At 38.0% G+C, this 23,898-nt stretch overlaps 1 long non-coding RNA gene across 1 annotated transcript; it reads left to right on the top strand.

The window, feature by feature from the left end:
- The first annotated feature begins 11,464 nt into the window (after positions 1–11,464).
- On the top strand, positions 11,465–23,048 carry LOC121996475. Its single transcript, XR_006116088.1, has 4 exons — positions 11,465–11,966; positions 12,085–12,187; positions 12,778–12,839; positions 22,731–23,048. It is a non-coding gene; the product is annotated as an uncharacterized LOC121996475 (long non-coding RNA).
- The last annotated feature ends 850 nt before the right edge of the window (positions 23,049–23,898 follow it).

Below are 23,898 nucleotides of genomic sequence, written 5' to 3'. Positions count from 1 at the left end.
AGCGAGTGAAACCTAGGGGGTTTTCAACTCCTTACTTGATCCAACGGTGTGTATCATTCTAGATTTAATTTAGATGAGAACTTGACAATGGACAACACTAAAAAAATGGTAATAGACAACGCTTTTCAAGAAGTGTTGTCATTGACCCACAAAAATCACTAAAAGACAACGGTTTAAAAAAAAAGCGTTGGCTATTAGTAAGAAAATATAGAAATAGACAACGCTTTTCACTAAAAGCGTTGTTAAAAAAAAACGACAACGCTTTTTAAAAAAAAGCGTTGTCTTTTAAGTGTTGTAAAAACCCAATTTTCTTGTAGTGTTTTTATAAGGACTTTTAAAACTCGAAATAGGGAAAATTGGGTCGTTACAGATCAGCAGAATACATGCAGTCAAGACTCGATACATAATGTAGCCCTGGACCCTAAGAAAGAGTGACCTTAAGTCAGAGACTACAGGTGGTCTCTCCTCCCCATAAAAATAGACATAGAGTGTATCTAATGTAATGTGGGAGTAGGACTCGCCAAATGGCAGATCCCTACTAGGGTAGCACAAAAAGGGATAAGCAGAGAGTATAAGACCTAGACTAGTACATATCAAGGCAGGGGTAAACTGAAAATCTTTTCCACCAACTCTGGTGGAATAGGTCAGGTCATCAACCCTCTCAAGGTTGTTATAGAACTAAGCACATAAGTTCTGATTTATTGCATTACTGTAGTAAACCAACTTACCAAGCTAAAAATGCTCAATCATCTGGACCACAGGATGACAATATCTAGTAAAAATTATCTTATTCAAATATCTACATTTGATTGGAGAATATGTATGCTCAATGAAATCAACCCTATGTCGCTCAGTGGGGAACTTAGGATCGGTGGACAGAGCAGTACCGAAAGTAGACGCAACATTACGTCATTTCCTATTTTTTAAACAAACATAGATATAACAAAAAAAATGCGCAACTAAAGCATATAGATGCATTTAAGATGGATTGGGGTATACCTAGGCGACATTATGAAGCTTTGATGAGGTTGGAGGGGAGAACCCCGAGTTGAATGCGCCTTAGCGTGGTTGATTTGTGGAAAAAGCAGCGAACAGACCAGCCTCTGTTCATTGAAAATTCTTGTGTTGAGGGCGCCTTCAACGCCCTTTAAGGCGCCCTCAAGGTGTATAGAAGCCTCCTTGAAGTTGATCGGAGGCGCCCTAAGGTGGATTGGCGGGAAAAATTCCCGCCGCTCTTGAGGGCGCCTCCTTTGTGTTGGAGGCGCCTTCGAGAGGCGTCCTGCCACGTTAATTTCCCCTCTTTTTTTTATTAGTTGAGTTTAGGTTGTTAAATTAATTAAGATTAAACTTAGTTACATTAAATTTATTAAATCGAATTAAGGTTGATTAAATTTAATCAATTAGGTTAGGATAGTTAATTTGATTAGGTTAATTAATTAGTTAATTTAGTTAATTTGATTAAGTTAATTGATTAGGTTAAGTTAGTTAATTTGATTAAGTTAAATTTGTTAGGTTTAATTAAATCGATTAAATTGAATTAAGATTTAAATGGTATTGAATTAAAAGTTTAAATTGAATTGAATTAGGATTAATTAAATTCGACTAAGTTCTTCCTAGATCCATCTCACCCAATTCTAAGTTATCAATTAGGGAACCTTATGTATTTTTGTGAGATGATTAACTTTAATTTAGATTATATCTAAGGATTAATTTACATTTGAGTTAGACTTGAGTTTTTTAATTGGACAATTAAATACACATTTCGAAGATTGACTTCCAGGCTGTGGCAAGGCACTATGCCTTCTAGGGTATGGGATCATCCACCACTTCTAGACACAGCCTTTCAAAGAAATTATATATTTAATTTTCCTTTTGAAACTCTTAGGATTAACCAATCAAGTGTAAATTATGTCTAGGTCCTTAATCTATCATAATCTAAACATGCATATTATAAAGAAAAGAAGATAACAATCATCAAACAATTCTATTTATTTATAAAGATAGTTTTTCTATTTGCTCTCCCTGGATCATAGCCTCGATATGGTCTATCAAGGTAATGTATCTGATCCTTGGGGACCCAATAATGACCTAGTCCAACTTGATTAACCAAGTTAGACTTAGGTACCCATACTTAGACTACCTTTCTATTTGGTCTGTTAACAAGTGATAGATATGAACGGTATTTCCTTTTAGTCCTAAGTCCTAGTCTGGATCGGTTGTATACGACTTTTTATTTTCCAAGAATTAAATCAAGATTCTTGGAACCCAGTGTAAACCATTCCAACGTAATCTTCAAATCCTTGGCTTGAGTTTTCAGACTGGAATTCTCCTCCTCAAGATTTTGGACTTGAGTTGAGGTTTCAGTCTGAATAGGGTCAGTCAAGGATTTGGAATTAGTCATTTTTTTAAGGGTTGTTAGCTCCTTTAGAAGTGATTTGATCCGAACATTAGATTTAGTTAATTTATGCACAAGATAATTAACTAAGTTATACAACCGAGGATATACTTATAGTGGGGTTCGGTCCTTCGGAAGCGGATACAGATCTATAGCTTCTTTTGGACTCACCTTCCGATTCGTTCTCGCTTCTGGATTCGTTGACTTGGTTCTGGGTCGTCAGTGCAAGGTAGCTCGTCTGTTCGAGTTCTTCATCGGACTCTTCTGATGAGGACTCATCCCAGGTTACCTTCAGAACTTTCTTCTTTTTTTGCTTCTTTGCATCCTTTTGATTAGGACAATTGGCTTTGATATGCCCCTTTTGGTTGCAGCAATAGCAGGTTACTTAGAACTTCATCTTGGAACTTGGTTGAACCTCCTTGAACTGGATCACCTTCTTGACATCCTTCTTGTTGAAACCCTTCTTCTTTTTGTAGAGCTTTCTTACCAGATTGACGAGTTCGGCTGTGATCTCCTCGTCGTCATCGTCCGAGTCTGGTTCTTCTTCTGACTCCGGTTCGGTCCTGTGCCTTGCTTTGGGTTCCCTAGTTCTGCTTGTACCTGGAATTAAAGCAATACCTTTCTTGACCGATCGAGCGTTAATTTGTTCATACAATTCAAATTCAGCAAACAATTCATCTAATTTAATTGGAAAGAGATCCTTAGATACCTTGTAAGCATCTACCATTGATGCCCATAAGGTATTCCTCGAGAAAGCATTGAGTGAATACCTAATTATGTCTCTATTTTCTACCTTTTGCCCGATTGTGTGGTGACCGTTGAGGAGGTCTTGGATGCGTGCATGCAGTTGGCTCGTCGTTTCACCTTCCTACAACTTTATATTATATAATTTATTAAGAATGAGATCTCTCTTACTTACCTTTGTCTCTGATGTACCCTCGTGTAGCTCAATCAGTTTTTACCACAATTCTTTGGCGCTCGAGAAGGGGCCGACGCGGTTCAGCTCCTCCTTGGTTAGGTTGCACTGAAGTGTACAGGTTGCTTTGGCGTTTGCTTCTACCTTCTTTATCAGAGATGCATCTCAGTTCTCACACAATATCAGCTTGCCGTCGTCGTTAGTTGGGAGTTCAAGACCAGTTTTGACGATCATCTAGACATCAAAATGTGTTTGAAGGTATGACTCCATTCGGCCCTTCCAGTAGCCGAAGTCTTCTCCGGTGAAGAGCGGAGGTCGGGCCGTACTATCGTCTTCTTGAAGAGCCATCGAACTTGCACAAGGAAAATAACAAAAGAAACTTCTCCCAGGACTTGATCCTGGATTAATAGTGCGGGTTAAAAAAAACTAACACACGATGTCGAGTGGTGTTGCACCAATTTCAAGAAAAATTTGATTACGAAAAAAAGGATCAGAGGGCGGCAAGAATACTGATTCCGACTGACTCTGAAAAATTGAAAATCACCATGAAAAATATGCTTGACTGGTGGTTGCACCAAATCGAAGCGACCCCACTCTGATACCAATTGTTGGATCAAGATGTCTACTGTTCCCTCTCCGGGGAACGCGTCCTCACCAACTACACTCAGGATTGTATACCTGTTGCCAGTTTGATCCTCCAGATCGACTAAACTTTTGCTTATCGCCCGAGTCTTCAAGTCTTTCCGCTGGACGTCCGCTCCACGACCCACCCAGACTTTCCACCCGATCTGCGACATCGGGATTTTCACCTAGAGTATCCGACTCTAGGACTTTTTCCCAAAGACATCGACCTGCCAAGGCTTTTCGCCTAGGGTTACCATCCCCTAGGACCTAAGGTTACCACCCCCTAGAGTTTTCCTGTCTGCCTAACCACAGCTAGAACTTTTGCCTAAGATACCTTAGGACTTTTTCTGCAAACTTATTCAACACATTAGATCACAAATAACCTTAACTTTGAATCCTTTGCCATTATCAAAATTCAGGTTCGATCGTCGGATGCTTCCCGCACCAACACAACCTACTATATCTCGATCCAGTACCCTGAATATAAAGTTGTTGCTAATATAATATCTAAAATCATTTAGTTCCAATCTCTTTTCTCAGAATTACATCTTTCTACTGATATTATACCTAAGATATAGCGTGATAACATTGGAGTAACATATCTTACTGTAAATCTAATTTTTCATGCTCACACAAAACATATGGAAATAGATTTTTATTTTGTACAAGAACGTGTAGCGGCTAAATAACTATCAGTCTCATACATATCTACATATGATCAAGTTACTAACATTTTCATGTTCCGGATATAATCAAAAATATAATTGATTTTAATTATTGATAGCTTACTATGTTTGGATGGTAATCGTAATCATATTTATTATTATTTTTATATTTATTATTATCATAAATATCATAATATATTATCATATGTATCCTAATATTTTTTTATGGCCATCTATAAATAAATTTGTTAGCCTATCATAATATTAATGAGAAATATTACAAACTTATCACTTGACCGATTACGGGGTTCGTGAATCGTGAAGTGGTCGTGGGCAGAGATGATGGGGAAGGGAGGGCATTCCGTCCTATTTTGGATGGATAGAAATTTATTAACAAATTAATCCGCATATGGATTTGTAATTCTATTGGTCCATTATTTCATAATGAGTAAAGGATAAAAACAGGGATACATAATTGCGCGTCTAAAAACATAAGGGGTGAGTTTCTATAATTATGATTCATACACGTTAACATCAAACACAAGGGATGAGTTTACATAATTATGATTCATTCACATTAACATCTATATCTAAAATAATAAATAATTAAATAAATAATAATAAATAATTAAATAAACTATATAAAATAACAAATAGATATAAGAATAAAACATCATCACATACCCGCATCTTATACCCATGTTTATATTTAAATATAGTGCAAGTTTTGTATAACTCAACCATTCCTTATTCAAAAGGTTATAAAAAAACTCCAAATGTATAGGATTCTTTTACGTGGTTCGCCGTTTAAAACACAATCCTGATTACATATTATAATCTTAAAATATTCTTTATCAACTTAACAATTAAATCAAATTACGTGAATTTTATTAAAATCATTTTAAAACATTTATAACAATTACTTAAATAGCAACTACACAATTATTGTTGTAATAAAATAATTCGTACGAAACAAAAATCCTTACAATGCTCTTGAGAATAAAACTAAGAAGACACTTGTTGTTGTCAAAAAGATCACCATGAGACGCTCGTTGTTACCTAGAAGATCATCACGAGGAAATTTCTTAATTTTCTACTAACCAAATCCCTTCTCTTGCAAATAAACGAACCAATCTCTTGATTTATTCTCTCCTCCTTTCTCTGATTTATTTGGATGCTTATATAGGAAGAGAATGGTAATGTGTGCAATACTGCACATTACAACAGATGAAGAATGGTCAAGTAATGCTCATTCTCTAAGTAATGTGTGCATTAACTGTACACGTCTAGTATCTCTCATTCATTCAAGTTAATATATAAAGATCATCTAATCACAAAGACCATATTAGAACATTTAATTCACACTTTAGGGAAAATAGTGTGTATAGCAACAAGTACACTGAGCAATTACTGCTAAGAAAGTTATTACACTTCACTGCTCTATCAAATGAATCAGAGATATCAATATTTTATCTTTACCCCAGATTGAATTATTTACATCAATATAAATATCTTTAATCCCTCATAATGATTCATATGTCGAGAGCATGTTCAATATCTTCAATCAATACAATTATTCACAATCACATTTTAAGTACTCAATAAAAAAAAATATAACTAGTTGAATAGTGAATAAATATCAAAGATGTAAATCTATTTTAATCTTCCATTTTAACTAGAATCTATTCATTCTAATTAATTGCTTTCCTAGTTATGCTTCATATATCGAATCATCCATAGCTAATAAGATACATGCTAAAGTAGCAGACACTGACTAGAACTTCAAATACACAGCTAAATGATCAACTAGGATAAAACTGAGATTAACTTATAATCTTAAGGGTTTACATAGTAGAGAAGTAAGGATCCATTCTTCTACTACCCTTATTGTCGCTATAGCAAATGTGGTATGAATCACATGTTACGATGTCTTTCTCATTACCAATAAAGAGTGTATGTTTTTCTCAAAGTTAACATCGTACAGATTTTTAATCTAGACATTCCCAACTCATCAACTCCAGGAGCAAGGATTGGATCGGAAGACCACTTAACGCATCAGATAAGCTCCTTCCCCCTTCTTCTTCTAGTTTGGGTTTAGATGCTATTAATTCTTATGTCTTTAGAATCTTTCCTCCGTGTTATGGAGTATATCTAATGTTCTAAGATCAAAGGAGTAATTGTGATATAGATTGATGCAAGAACTCATGGATATGACAATATAATTTCCTATCTATATGACATTGCTATGCATTGTATCTATTTGATCTTATGTGTATGAATTGTATTTGAGCTTAATTCATAAGTTTGATTCAATATTTATGTATAATTGTTCATCCCGTAGTGGGAGTACCCTAGATCATATGACCGAAGGGCCCTAGTGACAAGGGTATCCAATTATCAGACGTCTAGAGCATTACCTTGAAAGGAGAAACAATTCTCCACATGGAAATAGGAAATTGGACATAATGGTTGTTTCTATTTCTATGTTACTGAGTGCTAGTGTATTCTTGTGATTTATGACCGAGGGGTCCTAGTGACAGGGGTATCCCGTTACCGAACTTCATAGGAATCACTCCCCTTCAGTAACGTAGAATATAAGTCTAAGTTCCTGAAGTGTATAGGAATAGAGGGTAGGCGACAAGTGATTCATGCTACATCGATTAACATCACAATGAAACCGAATTCCTAGAGTGTTTCCCAAGCCGAGTTCTCAAATATCTTTCCTCTTTCTGTTTCTCTTTCTCTTCTCACTTACTTCTCTTCTCTTAGTGTATAGCTCTCAGCTCTCGATTGCATAGCAAGTTATATCATAAATCATATCATGCAAGATGCCTTTTAAAACATGTGTCATGTCATATGCAAGATGTTTTAAAACATATCATATAGTACTTGAACATAATATCATCATGAGGGCCCAGCTTGTACCACATACATACATAAATACGCGCAATCCCTAGGACAGGATAGCTAGTCCCAAACCTACTAGGGATCTAGGTCCGTACTACGACCGTCGACCTAGGGGCGTACTAAGGAGCCCATCCCTTTACTAGACCCGTTCATAGTCCGTCGGCCTAGGGGCGCTTATGGAGCCCATCCTTGGTACAAGCCATACAAAGTAAAATAGCATATCATGGTTCATGTCATAACATAGCATATCATATCTTATCATATCATGAAGAGTGCTCTTAATCCCCAAAGGGAAGCAACTCTTAGGCCTTCACTTATCATGTCATAAAGAGTGCTCTTAATCCCAACAAGAAGGGAAGCAACTCTTAGGCCTTTGCTTATCATATCATAAAGCATGCATATTTGGGCACATAGCACATCTTAAGAGACATTATTATGCATGGATCATAAGCATACATAAATGAACATGTTATTTGTCAAATCATAAAGCATGCATACTTGAGCACATAGCACATCATAAGAGACATAATCATGCATGGTTCATAGGTATACGTAAATGAACACATCACCTATCATAGAAAAGACATGATCATGCATGGAATCATTAAATAACATCTCTTAATTCATAACGTAGCATGTGAGGCACATCTAGGCTCCTAAACCCATAATGGCCGAAAGTTCAAGAGTATGAACTTAAACTCTAAACAACATACAAGCATAAGAATCTCATGTTAACTTTAAATCATATCACAAGGAAGGTCATAAGCATGTTAATCAAATTTCTAAGCTTTCCTAGGTTTTTATCCTTATCATGGCCGAAGGTTCATGAAGAAGGAAAATAAATTCCAAATAACTTACAAGCATGAATATCAAGCTAACTTCATATTATATCATAAGGAGATTCATGAGCATGCTAGGTTAAATTTTTAGCTTCCTTGAACCCTAAAATTTGTTCATGGCCAAAACCTTCATGAAGAGGAAACCAAGCTCTAAGCAACATGCAAGCATAAATATCTAGCTAAATTCATATCATATCATAAGGAGATTCATGAGCATGCTAGGTAAAATTTTTAGCTTCCTTGAACCCTAAAATTTGTTTATGGTCGAAACCTTCATGAAGAGGAAACCAAGTTCTAAGCAACATGCAAGCATAAATATCTAGCTAAATTCATATCATATCATAAGGAGATTCATGAGCATGCTAGGTTAAAATTTTAGCTTCCTTGAACCCTAAATTTGGATAATGGCCGAAACCTTCATGAAGAGGAAACCAAGCTCTAAGCAACATGCAAGCATAAATATCTAGCTAAATTCATATCATATCATAAGGAGATTCATGAGCATGCTAGATTTAGTTTAAAGCTTTCTTAGACACTAAAATTCTCCATGGCCGAACCATAAAGAACCATGTGTCTATATTTCAAGCAACATCAAAACATGATAGCCCTAAGTTAGCTTTATATCATATCCTAAGGAGAGTCATAAACATGTTAGACTAAGTTTTAAGCTCTCCTAGGTCTTTCATTCACATCATGGCTGAAACCCTATAGTGTAATACCACTAGGTTCCAACACATACAAGCATGCAAACACTTAGAATCTTTCATGCCATTTCATAAAGAAGATCATGAGCATGATAACCTAAATTTTTAACCTCTCCTAATCCATTATTTCAAGTCTTGGCCGAACACTTTATGAGTATGACATTAAGTTTTAAGCAACATACAAGCATAAGGACACCAAACCAATCTCTTATTATAGCATACATATCATAAGGACATAGTGAACATGGTTAGTTTAGGTCTTAAGTTTTCCTAGGTCCTTCATCTATACTTGGCCGAAAGTTCACAATTATAGATCTAGGTTTTAAGTAAACATACAACATAAGAACATTAACTAGCTTCTTATACTAGGGTACTTATCATAAGGACATAATGAACATGCTTATTTAGGTTTTGAACTTCCCTAATCCTTTTATTCATGACTTGGCTGAACACCTTAGGAGCATGAAATTAAGTTTTAAGCAACATACAAGCATAAGAACACCAAACCAATCTCTTATCATAGCATACATATCATAAGGATATAGTGAGCATGGTTAGTTTAGGTCTTAAGCTTTCCTAGTTCTTTCATCTACACTTGGCCGAAGGTTCAACCTTGTGACCCTAGGTTTTAAGCATTCTAATCTTATGGAAAACATAAACAACTTGTACCACAGGTGAGGGGATACTTACATCCTTTCTCTTTTTGATCCTAAAGAAAGTGGTACCCTTGTGAGGAGGAAGAAGGAGCTTCTCTTCCTAGTTCTCCCATTTGTTTTCTCTTTCTTGTAAGGAGTAAACCTTGAGACTCCTTCTTAGGAATTAGTTTCCTTGGAGAAAAACCTTAGCTTGGTTTTTTTTGAAATGAGGGAGAGAGGGCTCTATGTCTCGGTGGAGAAGGAAGAAGGAGAAAGAAGGAGGAGGAAGAAGGAGGAGGAAGAATTAACAACTTTCTTTGCTTCTCTCAATCCTATTTATTTCTCATGTAAATGAAACATGTCTTCATTCATCCCCTTAACCCCTCTATCTCCACCCTCTCTTAATTCCCACGAAATTAGAGGAAAAGAAAGGAAGGAAAGCAACTTGGCTTTTGCTTGCTTCTTTCCTTAACCAAGAGGAAGAGGAGGTAAGCTACTTGATTTTCTTTTGTTCCTTTACTTAACTATCTTCTTACTTTTAACTACAATTTCCATTCTTTTCTATTCATCTATTATTCATTACCCTAGTGGTTGCCATACACCAATTTAACTCTATTATTTGTGGGAGGTTCAAGGTTCAAACCTTAACCTCACTTCCTTTTTATTTTATTTTGGTTTCTATTTCCATTTCTCTTTTTCTTTTATTCTAAAGGAAAAATACTCATAGGTATAGCTTATCATTTCGTGAGTGTTACATGGCTGCAGGCTACAGCCACATCTGCGCGTTAGCTACTACACATTGTAGTAGCTATAAACGTGAAGTAGCCACTTGGTAAGTCATTTTTTTGGTAGCTACATTTTCTAGTAGATCTTACGCCTAGAAATATTTGTAGGTTCATGTATATCAACTTTGTAAAAAATTATTTGAAATTATTTTTTACTGATGTAGCGCCTTTGCTTCGCTTTTAAACGTTGCAGCAACTACTTCGCAGCAAACTGTCATTGTAGCTACTATAACTTGTAGCAGCTAACTTGGAATGACGATCGTAGAAGGAAGGATTTATGCTACGACGTGTAAGGTCGGCGCCTGTAGCCACTTGGGCTTTCTTTTGTTGCTACAAGTTATACAGTTAACTGCTACACCTTGTATCAGCTAACTGTCCATGTAGCTGCTACAACGTGTAGTAGCTACTTCGATAGGTAACTGCTACACCTTGTAGTAGCTAACTCTCCATGTAGCTGCTACAACTTGTAGCAGCCGCTTGGAAAGTCCTTTTTTTACTAGCTATATTTTCTAGCAATATTAATCCTAAAATTACTTGCTAAAAAATTATTTAAAATTATTTATTATGCTACAGTGCCTTTGCTTTGCTGCTACACGTTGTAGAAGCTACTTTGACAAATAACTAGTACACCTTGTAGCAACTAACTTGAAATGACGAAGCTGCTACAACGTGTAGCAGTTACTTCTTTGTTTACGCTCAACAAGATGTTACTCTGTATTTTTCAACCAATAATAATGTAAAATACGATGCCCAAATAATAATTAAATAATAAGATTATTTGAGAAATAATCTTAATAGCTTTTTTTGAAATTTTTAGAAATTTTTCTGGAATTAATCGGAGCTCGTACGACGTATTTAGAGGGGATGCACTTATGGGCTCAAGAAAGGCTTGTTTGGGATACCAAAAAATGGGAGTTGATTGAGGATGTTAACATAGGGTTTGATTGAAAATCCCTAAGTTATATATATTGTTCCCTTCATTAATCGTGCCCTAAGTTCCCACATCGCCGAAACCAATCTTCCCCGAGCTTCACCTCGCGACGCCGCCTCCCCTCCTTCGCCAGTCCTGTTCTCCCCAAGCCATCGTCGTTCTCTTCTCCCTCGAGCCACAACCACTGGTGATCTCTCCTCCTCACGCGAGCAACTCCCTCTCGCGATTGCCTCACCAAAATCGTCGAGCCACAGCCGCCGGTTTCCTCTTTTCCCTCACACGTACGAGCACCAGCCAATCTCCGTCTTGTGAGTTCCCCACACTCTAGTCGACCTCTCTTCCTCACACGAGCACCCCCGGATGCCGCCGGCCTCACCTCCTCATGCCAACGTCAGAGATGCCTCACCACCGCAGGTTGCAACGAGCCAGTGGCCAACGCGACGCCTTTCCATCACTTGTTGTCATGCCCTAATATCGAGTCCCCTGGCGATTTCCTCCTTTGTTGGTCACTAGGGTTCGTTGAGGTGGGTTCCAGCCAGAGAGGAAGCTGTGGACACAAGCCTTGGTAAGGCACTTCGTTTTGGATCCTAGGGTTGTAGAGATCTAGATTGAGGTTTCTGATTTGGGAAGTTTGTGCTAATAAGGATGGTTGATCTTGTAACTTTGGCCATGGATTTCTGCAGCCTTGCTCAGGCCATAGTAGCTTCACCAGCAGCTAGTCCAGATGGGTATCTCAGCTGATCATCATGGGCTGCCACTGTAGAGGAAGTTCGATGTTTGATTTAGGTAACAAACTAAATCTGAATAGATTAATTAGTTGATTAATCTACATCTCATTGATAACCTCAGATTGATTGGGAATTTATAAATGGAGATTTGTTATCAGATTGGGATGGTTGACAATTGATCATGATAGATTTGATTTGGATCATTAGGTGTATTAACAGAAGATTATTTTGATTAATTGGTTATCCATGTTCATGATCGCTAGTTGGATTGTTAGCTCATTCTTATTGATAGGATTATTAATTATAGTGATAAGAGCTAATGGATTAGTTGGATTGCCAGTTTCATGTTTAGATTGGATAATTGGAGTATGTAAACAAGAATGGTTAACTAATTTAACTGGATTAATTTTTAAGGAGAATAGTTGTGAAAGAAATGTTGGATATATGATGAAATTTCCTAAATGGTACTTCTTATTGCAGGATTAATGAGATTGGTTAACTATCAGATTTGGAGTTAATGATTGAAATGAAATTAATGTATAGATTCCTAATCAGATTAATTAGGGTTCAGTTAGCTATTTGGTTCATGATAAATTTAGCTAACTAGTTCATACTTGATTAGTTATATCATACATTATGTGATCGTAGGATTTTGGATTTGAGACGAGCCGCTTGACATGGAGATTGTCTAATACGATCTACGTATAAAGGTAGGTACTTCTTACCTTGATTCTGTAGTTCTTTGAACTTGGTGCATGAGCTATCTTTGGATAGAAACTATTTTTACCTTGACTCCACTCATATTTTCCTGCACTTGATACTTCCACGCGATCTTTGAGAAACTCGTTTCCATATCTATATAGTCTCTCGTTGTTGTTCATGACAGGTAGCAGATACTAGATACCATGGTTGTATGCTTTGACTGTTGTTTATTTATGTACTATATTGAGCATGCTGGTTTCATGTGGCATACCTAATTTTTGCTTATATTGGTATGATGACTGTTGTTTATTTATGTACCGTATTGAGCATGCTGGCTTCATATAGCATACCTAATTTCTGATTATATTTGTATGATGACTGTTGCATTTGGCGCATCATATCATGGCATGCATATCAATGACAAATCCTCCATTGCGGTTGAGAGAGTCGTTGACCAGGGCCGCATCCTTGGCCACTCGAGAGAGTGGTAGCTGGAGTTGATGTCGCTTGTCCTATCATGCTTCCACTCGGTCACTCATAGGTTGTGATAGCTGGAGTTGCGAGAAGCAAGGACCCCCATCGCAGATGTAGCTAGTTAGCTACTATGCAACTGTCCCCTCGGCCACTCGAGAGAGTGGTAGCTGGAGTGACATACAATCTGTCACTGACCCGACCTCTCTACCATACAGGGGTCATGGTGCAGAGAGGTGGGCGGGAGTGACCATCCGTGCATACGCTGTTATTATACTTGGTTTAGCTGCTGCTATTTACATATGTTGTTATTGCTTACTTACTATGGTTCACTTATGCTGATATGTTTCCTTATGTTGAGATATGTTCTTATTTTAGGTGTTTAGACATTGGTTTTTTATTAGAAATGTTTGTATACATTACATGTTACCTCTGTAGTTATGAGCAGTACGGTAGCAGATTAGTATTGCTTCTGACCTTCTATTACTAGCCTAGGATATGGTTTCAGGTATGAGCATTTATTGTGGTTTTATTTTAGTATATGTTATTTTCTTTATGAGACTGTATACTCTTTGGCTCACTTTCTAGTTATATTTTATGTGCATGCACTATCTTTCCATTACCCGCTGAGTTTTAATACTCACCAACCCACAAACTGATTTTTCTTTCGCACGGTAGCAAGTAGATGAATTATGGATACTTGGAGAGTCCCGGCTACCAGTCTCATGTCACACTCGAGAATAGTTTTCTTTTTGGTTTTGTTACTGTTTGGTGGTATGTTAATTTTACGTATTTTGCTTTTGAATAAGTTGATGTGGATTTTGGAGTCTAGTCTGGTGGTTGCAGGTATTTTAGTTAGTGACTTGGTTGGTCTTATATTCGTATTTCTTTGTGATTTTTCGCTGTGTTTACTTCCATCCGTGTGGGTTGTTATTATACTGCATGGTTGTGTGTTTACTTTTAGCCGTGTGAGCTTATTATACTGCGTGGTTGTGTGTTTACTTTCATTCGTGTGGGCTTATTATATTGTGTGGTTGTGTTTATATCCAGCCGTATGGGCTGTTGAATATGTTATATGTTGTGTGTATGTATATTGGTCCCAATTGTCATCGGTACAGGGGAGATGCTGCCGAATTTTTGTCTGGCAGGGACTCCTCTGGGCGTGACAAATAAATAGATCATAGCAATCTCAATTTTTTATTTAGATCAATTAAATGAGATTCTACACATTGTAGAAGCAACTGCAGCACGTTGAACCAGCTAGTCGTTAGAAGCTGCTACACAGTGTAGCAGCTTGTCAAGAGTGGCTACTATACTGTGTAGTAGTTACTTCTGATTAGCTACTACACTTTGTAGCAGCTACTCAAGAATAACTACTACAACGCGTAGTAGGTACCCCTGATCTCCAAATAACCTTTTCTCACCAATTTCATTTTTACAATTATTGTGTAATTACATTTTTACCCTCATTGGCCAAAGGTTTAACCCCTAAACTCGCCATGTGACAAACACTTCAAAAGAATTTCAATCATAGTAAATCAGTGCCCACACGGTGTCTTCATCAATCAATCTCACCGCCACGTCTTGTTTCTCATCCAAATCTTCGCCTCCATCATAAGTATTCTGTTAGGGGTGAAAGTTTTGAGTCATCTTGTTTTATTTAAGGGTTTGAATTTTTAGGGTTTTGATTCATTTCCTAGCTGCTACAATGGGGATTAATGATTTTAGGACTTTCGGGTTTAAGATTATGGTTGATGGAATAGAGTGTTTTAAAAAAAAATTATCTTTGTTGTAACAGCTAGTGTAGTTGTACCCTATTGATTGATATAACATGGTTAAACCCTACAGTCCCGATTAGCTTCTCGCTATTATAGCAACTACTTGACCCTAACTGCGACAACGTGTAGCAACAACTCATGTTTAGCAGCAACTACTCACTAAGATCGTATGTATTTATTTGACAGAATTAAATGACGAGCTAGAGAACTGCTGCTTCCCGGGCATACCGTAAGAAAGTACATTGGAAAAGTAATTACCCACACTTCAAGGATTTTTTATCATCACTACACATAAACGACCGACAGATGGAGATGATCAATGGAAGGTCATTTGCTTGGGCAGTAGTCATGCCTAAAATTGTAAATATCCGAAGCCTTATACAAAATATGTTTGACAATTGGGACATTGAAGCCAGATGTTTCATCTTTCATAATAAGGAGATCAGTTTCACAAGGAAAGATGTTTCATTGATTCTAGGACTCTCAGACCAAGATGATGAAGTAAATTTACAGCAGCAGGCTGCCACCACCCCACTATTTCTTCAAAACTTCAATAATGTGGAGTGTACACAGAACGAGTTAGAGAGCAAGATGATCAGCCTCAGCAAACAACCTTCATCTGCTGAATCTGATACTCTATTTTGCCAATTTTTAATATTGTATTTCTTTGTTTATGTTTTATTTACTACTACTAGCAATATATCTAGATTACCAGTACAGTCATTAATAGATTGTGTAGATGATTTTGCTAATTTAGGTAGGTATAATTGGTGTAAGGTTGTATATGACTATATGAGCCCATAGTTGGGGGCGCTTGGTGTGATGCTTTCCCAGAGGCCGAAACCAAAGGGCCTTACGGGAAATCAAGCTCCCATGCTCAAAGGGTTCACACATCTCTTCGCTGTAAGTGCTTCAATTTTATGATAAACTCATAAGATTTATACAGAAAATTTCATATTTAACCATTTGTATTGTATTGCAGGTGTGGATGTGTGAACATGTCAGAATAATGGATCCTTACAGACAGCATGCCCTTCCAAGAATATGCAGATGGAAGTGGTCAGGCTCCCGTGTGTAGACAATAAAGTTTAGGATCACATAATTACCTGCTGCCAAAATAATTATTGATTTAAGTCCATCAAACCTAGAGACACATCTTCTCTCAAACGATTCTCTAGACGATGTTGTAGAGCATATAGATTAACAAATTACTGAGGGGTTTCTACAATCAGCTGCTGAGCAACATCCTGAACAAGTTCCTGAGCAATTTCCTAAACAGACAGCCGACGCTCAGGAAAACCCCCAAGCATGGTTTGAGCAGAAGAAAGAGGCTTGTACAAATTGTCAAGTAAGGGAGGCCGAAATTGTGCATTTGGAGTCTGTGGTTGAGGGCAAGGATCGACTCATTGCCCAGATGGAGGTCAGAATTATTGAGTTAATTGTTGAGATTCAATTATGTGTCAGTGATGTAGAAACTTCATTAGCTTCCAAGGACAAAACAATTGATAAGAATGACAAAATTATAGATGTAAAAGATCAAATTGTAACAGAGCAAGATAGAAAAATTAAAGATCTTCAAAATCAATTGTTTGTTAAGGATATAGTGTCATTACCTGCCAATCGGCCATTAACAAGGTCAAAGAGGTGTGCTACAAAGAGAAGGACACCCGCAACTGCCAAAGAGATTAAGGGAGTGCCCTTGACCAAAAGGAGTAAAAGAGTAACTTTCCAAAATGAGTAGGAGACAAAGATGGCCAAGGGCAAAGGAGAGGAAAATGTTGAGCCTCCTGTTAAAGTACCAGATGCCCTTGTCTCATCTACTGATGTAGCTGCCACATCTTCATCAACTAAAATCTTGTATACACTTGTCAAACTAAAATCCAAAATCATTAAGATACGATTTTGGTTGGTTAAATGTTTTGTCTTTTATTCCTAATTCACATATAATTACTCACACAGAATACTTGTCTCTATGTATTTGTTCAGCAAGCGAAGTCATATTTTAAGAAAACTAAAGATGATGTGGTGGTAGAGACATTGTTGAAACTGAGTCAGCTAAAGTAAGTCAAATGTTTCTTGAGTTATTCACTTACTGTAATGCAAATATATGATGAATCATGTTAATACTTCTATTGTGAACACAAGGATAAATTACATTAGAATCATCTTCTTATTGTATAGTCAAACAGTTCAGTCATATTGTTGAATAAAATCAACCATGGCTGATTTGGAAGTTGCTATAACACATATAATTTATGTAACTGCTCCAATTGTAGCAGTAATAGGCACTATTGATGTAAAGCATAATTTATGAGCATGTTTTATTTTTGGTTTATGTAGGGATACGACAAAGTCTTTATGGTCCTACAGAACGATTTCATTGAATATGTCATCTTTCCTGTGTATTTTTTATTGAACTGTCGGCAGAGATGGTGATTGCATAAATGCATATTTTGTAATTATTGTAGAGGAAGCCAAATCTCCCGGCATATCTTATTAGTCATCTATATTTTGTCCTGCTGGTTTTGTTGTAAGTATAACATCAACTCCTACTACCTAGTTTTTTATTCTCCATATATTCCTCCAACAAAGTTTGTGTATACACAGGATTTGTTTGCAATGGTAAGCTATGAGGCATTTGGTCTATCAGCAAGTACTGGCACTGACAAGCCAGTCAGATATATATTCTGTCCATTAAATAATGCAGACTATCACTGACACCTACTGATCATAGACCTCCTAGAAGGTCACTATATGCATTATAACTCCTTTGGAGTCTCAGAACTCTACACATCAAAGTTTCAAAATTCTGTAAGTATCTGCCATGTTGAAGAAATCATTATGTAATGGATTTATGTGTGTATTGGATACATACAAACTTCATCCTAATGCAGGTTGATATGGGTTAGGTTTGGTAGGTCCCTGGTGAAAAAGGGAAAAGAGATAGCAGAATTAAGCAAGTATGAATATCGGCCGGGATAACAGGCTTAAGGAAAATGGGCCAATATCGGTCGGGATAATATGCTTAAGGAAAATAGGCCAATATCGGTCGGGATAATATGTTTAAGGAAAATAGGTCAATATCGACCGGGATAAGACCTTAAGAAAGATGGATCAAGTATCGATCAGGTTTACACGTTTAAGATAGATAAATCAAGATTGTTTAAATTAGTACATCTGGATGTATATTAGCATAGGGCGGGCTTATATGATCGCCTGGGTGTGCAAAGTAACAAGGCCTTACAAGATCTATAATATATTATCGGATGATTAGGACGTATGTTGAACAATAGTAGTAACTCGCTCGGACATAACTTAGGTTCAAGTCCGTCCGATACAGATCATAGTTTAAGATCGGATTGTCTGTAACATAATAAAAATAGGGTAAACAAGTATGGACGATAAATATATTTCCATATAGCGTATAAGACAGGGCGAGAACAAATATTTCAAGAATATTCATAAATAGCTTAATGAAGATATCTGTAGTATGTGATTGTATAACAGGTTTGCTAATTTGGCGGGAAGAATGTTTCTAGACTCTTCTACAGACACTAGGCGATAAAGAAGGTACATCTGGGGTACAAAAAAGATTCCTTAAAGGTTATTTTCTGCAAGTACATGGCTTACGTCATCTCATAACAAACTTTAACAAACCGAGGTCCACTTCATGACTACGGAGGTTATATGAAGTGGTATAAAAAGGGGAATCCTCTCCGTTGGCCAGGTATGCTTACGCTCACCACACTCACAACTATTTATTACAAACCCTAATTTCAATCACTGTTCATCTTCTTCCTTCCTTCCACACTAAGAGAGATCACTGACTTGAGCGTCGGAGGGCCTAGCCAGGGATTCCCACCTTGGTCTTAGGTCACTGACAATAGTGTTGTTTGGTCTCTTGTGCGCAAGAAATCAAGGAAGCTCGAGATCTTGGTGTTCTTCATTGGATCCCTCCTTTCGTCCTTAAGTCTTCATATAAGGAGGGTGTTCGGTGACTTTATTTTCCAGATCCGCTTTGGTTTTCTCGGATCGGAAGTTCTTAGGTGCTCTTCTTCATCAGCAGTAAGTTCTCTTCCCAGCTTTTCATTTTGTCAAGCTTTTCAGACAGGATCAAATTTGGCGCCGTCTGTGGGAACTTCACCTGAATCTGAGATTGCAAGATGGAAGACGCTGGAAAATCGAACCTACTCATTATTAGTCGTGAGGATTTGGATTTCCTTATTAGCACTCATGTGCAGAAGACTCTACAACAACAACAACAACAATAACAACAACAACAACAACAACAAGCTCATATTGGAGCTACTCTGCCAGTAGCTCATAATCCGGCAATCTTGACTACTGATCATCGAAAGGGAAAAGAGTTAGAGGAGGAAGATCGTGTGTATATACAGATCATCAGAGTCTGAAGTATTTCTTCACTAAGAAGGATCTGAATATGCGATAGCGCGGATGGCTCGAGTTGGTCAAAGACTACGACATGGACATCCTCTACCACCCAGGAAAGGCCAATAAGGTGGCAGACACACTTAGCAGGAAGTCCAGTGCCACCTTACTATCCCTAGCAGCCATGTCCCCTATATCACCGCCCCTACAAAAGGAGATTACAGATTTCGATCTCGAGCTTATAGTTGGGCAACTCTCTACTATGACATTAGCATCTACCCTGCTTGGTGACATCCAGACAGCTCAGGATCAGGATCCTGAAATCCAGAAAATCAAGCAAGGATTAGCAGAATCAGAAAGTGGAGAGTTCAGAGTATCTGATAGTGGGGTATTGTATTTTGGTGACCGACTATGCGTTCCAGATCAGGAGGAACTACGGAGGAAGATCCTAGAAGAGGCCCACAGGACTCCTTACGCGATGCATCCTGGTTCCACCAAGATATACCAAGACCTAAAGAGATGTTTTTGGTGGCCTGGGATGAAAAGAGACATCACTAGATATGTTAGTATCTGTTTGACCTGGGATGCATCCTGGTTCCACCAAGATATACCAAGACCTAAAGAGACGTTTTTGGTGGCCTGGGATGAAAAGAGACATCGCTAGATATGTTAGTATCTATCTGACCTGTCAGAGAGTCAAGGCAGAACACCAGAGACCAGGAGGAGTTCTGCAGCCTATTCAGATTCCAGAATGGAAGTGAGAGGATATCTCCATGGATTTCATAGTGAGACTACCCAGAACCACGAATGGTTTTGATGCCATCTGGGTAATAGTCGACAGGTTGACTAAATCAGCCCACTTCTTAGCTATCAGGATATCCTACTCCATGGAGCAGTTAGCTCAGTTTTATCTTAAGGAGATCGTTAGACTGCATGGAGTCCCACGGACCATTATTTCAGACAGAGACAGAATATTCACGTTACACTTCTGGGAGTGTGTACAGTCAACATTGGGCACCAGGTTAAAGTTTAGCATAGCCTTTCATCCTCAGACAGATGGTCAGATGGAGCGAGTAAATCAGGTACTCGAAGATATGCTCCGAGCATGTGCCCTAGACTTCAAGGGAAGTTGGTGCAAATATCTGTGTTTAGCAGAATTTGCATACAACAATAGCTATCAGGCCACTATCGGTATGACACCCTACGAGGCTCTCTATGGGCGGAGGTGTAGATCTCCAATCTGCTGGTATGAAAGGGGTGAACAGAAAGAACTAGAACATCAGACAGATCTAGTAGCAGATACCATAAATGCTATACAGTATATCCGCCAGAGGATAGAAACAGCTCAGAGCCTCCAGAAAAGCTATGCTGATATAGAACGTCGACCCTTAGAGTTTGCAGTTGGGGATACAGTATTTCTCCGAGTGACTCCCATGAAGGGAGTAATGTGTTTTGGGAAGAAGGGCAAATTAAGTCCCAGATATGTGGGACCATACCTTATCACCAGAAGAGTTGGCAAGGTAGCATATGAGCTAGAGCTACCCCAGGAGATGTCATCTATCCATAACGTATTTCATGTCTCTATGCTGAAGAAGCATATCCCAGATGCCACTCAGGTGATTGAGCCCCAGTCGGTACAAGTCCGCGAAGACCTCATCTATGACAGTCGACCTATTCAGATAATAAATCGTGCATTTAAGAAATTACGGAATAAGGAGGTACCATTAGTAAAAGTTATTTGGCAAAATCACACAACAGAAGAGGGAACTTGGGAGACAGAAGCTAGTATGAGACAGAAGTACCCAGAGTTATTTTATGTTCGAAGACGAACTTTTTATAAGGTTTGGGGGATTGTAATGCCCGAAAATTCTCAAATTAATTTTAGAAATATTCTATTATTTTTCTGGAATTTTAGAATATTTTTATGGAATTTTTAGAATAGCCGAAGTATCAAAATTAAATAAAAACGTAAAATAGCCTAAGCAGGAATTGAACCCGAGACTTATGGACCCTATGACTTATAGGGTGACTTTAGTAACCAAGGGGCCCCAGCAGGGGTATGCTGAAAGGAAAGGAGAGCAATTATATTTAAGGTCTAGTTGGGTTGTATTTATCACTTAATATAAATAAGGAAATTAAGTGGGAGATTTTATTTTCTGAACGACAACTTCTCCTCACCCTCAAACCCTTACCACCGAACCTCTCTCTCCTTCACCCTCTCGGCGCACAAGCCCAAGAAAACCTAGGGTCCCACCCTAGGGTCATAGGAGCACCTTCCAGCAACGTCTCCGATACGAGGACACTCCCCTCCACGAGAAGGAAGCATAGACATAAGAGGATGCCCGAAACGATCTTCTTCTCCGGGAACCTAGTGATCGGATTGTAAGAAAACCTAGCGCAGGAGGTAAGTAACCCCTCACCTGCAGTATAAGTAGCTAATCGTATGTTTTTATGTCCTTAGTTCGCTCTTATGTTCTTAGTGCAGCCATATGCAGAGTTAGAGCACACCAGGTGCTCGATAAAATGCCTAGTACAATTATATGCTACAGTAGGCGTTTTAATAGTTCAGTTAAATGCCATAGATGCATTTTAAATAGTATACTTAGCCTTGCTTCAGTTGATATGGGACTACGGTCCAATGGGTGGGCTCCCATAGTCGTAGTCGCCTCTAGGTTCAGATAACCTAGCTCTAGGTTCAGATAACCTAGTAGAAGCAAGATAAGATAAATCAGTTTATAAACAGTATTTTACTTTTATCAGTGACACTGTACTGGACTCTCAGTTATTCTTGGGTTGGGCTCCCATAGTCGTCCCTAGGTTTAGATAACCTAGTAACCCTACTAGATTCGGGACTTGCTACCTCGGGCCTAGTTAGGGATGCGTGCACAGCAAGTACAGTTGTCGGTCCCATCAACAACATGTTTATTATTTTTATCTATTTATGAAAATAGTTTTCAAACTTCAAAATCCAGATATGTGAATACAACTTAGCTTTAGTTTAGTCTTCTTACTGATATAACAAATAGCTTAGCTTATGTATCGGTTTAGCTTGCTTGTTGATACAATGAATAGCTTTATGTTCAGTATTTACGACTTGTATGTCCATATGCCATGTCTTAACATTTTCAGCATGATCATCAGCATGTATTTCAAAAAGCATCTTTTGAAAGCATGATTTCATCGAATGCATGTTTTGTGAGGTAGATGGTTTCATACTAAGCTCCCAAGCTTATAGTTTTTCCTTTTTTTCTTATGCTGCAGATAAAGGTAAAGGGAAGATGGAATAGCGGAGGCTGGAGGGCAATGCAACCAGATGTGTGTGAGAAGGAACTTGGAATAAAGATCTTGGTGGCTAGCAAGTCTAAAGAATTAGAACTCTTTATAGTTTATTTTCCGCACCTTTACTTATCTAAATGTTATGAATCGTAAAAGTAAGCACTAAGTATGCCTAGACTTCCAGTTACTTGATGTTAGTCGGTAAATTATGAATCATGACATGCTTTGTAATAGTACAATGTTATTTAGTTGATACATTTCGAGTTGTACATGAAATTATTGAATTGTAGCAGAAATCAGAGCTCCAATCGATCGGCCGATCGATTGGAGGGTCCCTAATCGATCAGCCGATCGATTGGGAAGTGATCAGCCGCGTACAGAGAGCTGATGAATTGATCAGCTGATCGATCGGCCATGGATCGATCAGCCGATCGATCGGAAATTTAATTTCCGCGAACAGAAAGCCTCTGAATCGATTATTGGATCGATTGGCCAGGCTGGATCGATTAGCCGATCGATCCAGAATTGACCTCTGTGCATAGTAGCACGTTGAATCGATCAGTGGATCGATCAAACAACTCCAATCGATCAGCCGATCGACCGGAAGGTCTGATTTCAGCTAGAAGTGCCTGATCTAAGCTTTTTGATCAAATAGGAAGTTTAGGTTCCTTTCTTTAGCTTATGTACAACTTCAGAAGTGTATTCTGAATATAAAATCCAGATTTCATAGCAATTAGCAGAGGGTTTTAATTAGTTCAGCTTTCCGCACCTTAATATTCAGTTTAGCATGGATGATTGTAACCCCTGACCTTACAGCTTAGACAGTAGGAGGCGGGGTGTTACAGAGTGGTATCAGAGCAAGTTCCATACTTCCTCCACACACACATCAGCATTGAACCTGCAGCTTCCAAGTAAGAATACCTCTCACTTTATTTATGTTTTGTTTGCTTTTATGTTTATAGAGAACTAAAGCTTGTTATATATGACAACATTTAACATGATAATGGTAGTCATGTACCTCTGATTGTATTAGTTATGTATGTCCTTTATTCCTCTAGAAAATGGTACGAGGACGTCCAGCTAGAAAAGCACCAGCTACTGAGCCTTAGCATGAGGCAGGCAGCTCAGTGCCTCCTGCAGACCTTGCAAAGTT

This window comes from Zingiber officinale, chromosome 6A (assembly GCF_018446385.1).
Source record: "Zingiber officinale cultivar Zhangliang chromosome 6A, Zo_v1.1, whole genome shotgun sequence".
NCBI classification, from domain to species: Eukaryota; Viridiplantae; Streptophyta; class Magnoliopsida; order Zingiberales; family Zingiberaceae; genus Zingiber; species Zingiber officinale.
This window is presented reverse-complemented; position numbering and strand designations above follow the sequence as displayed.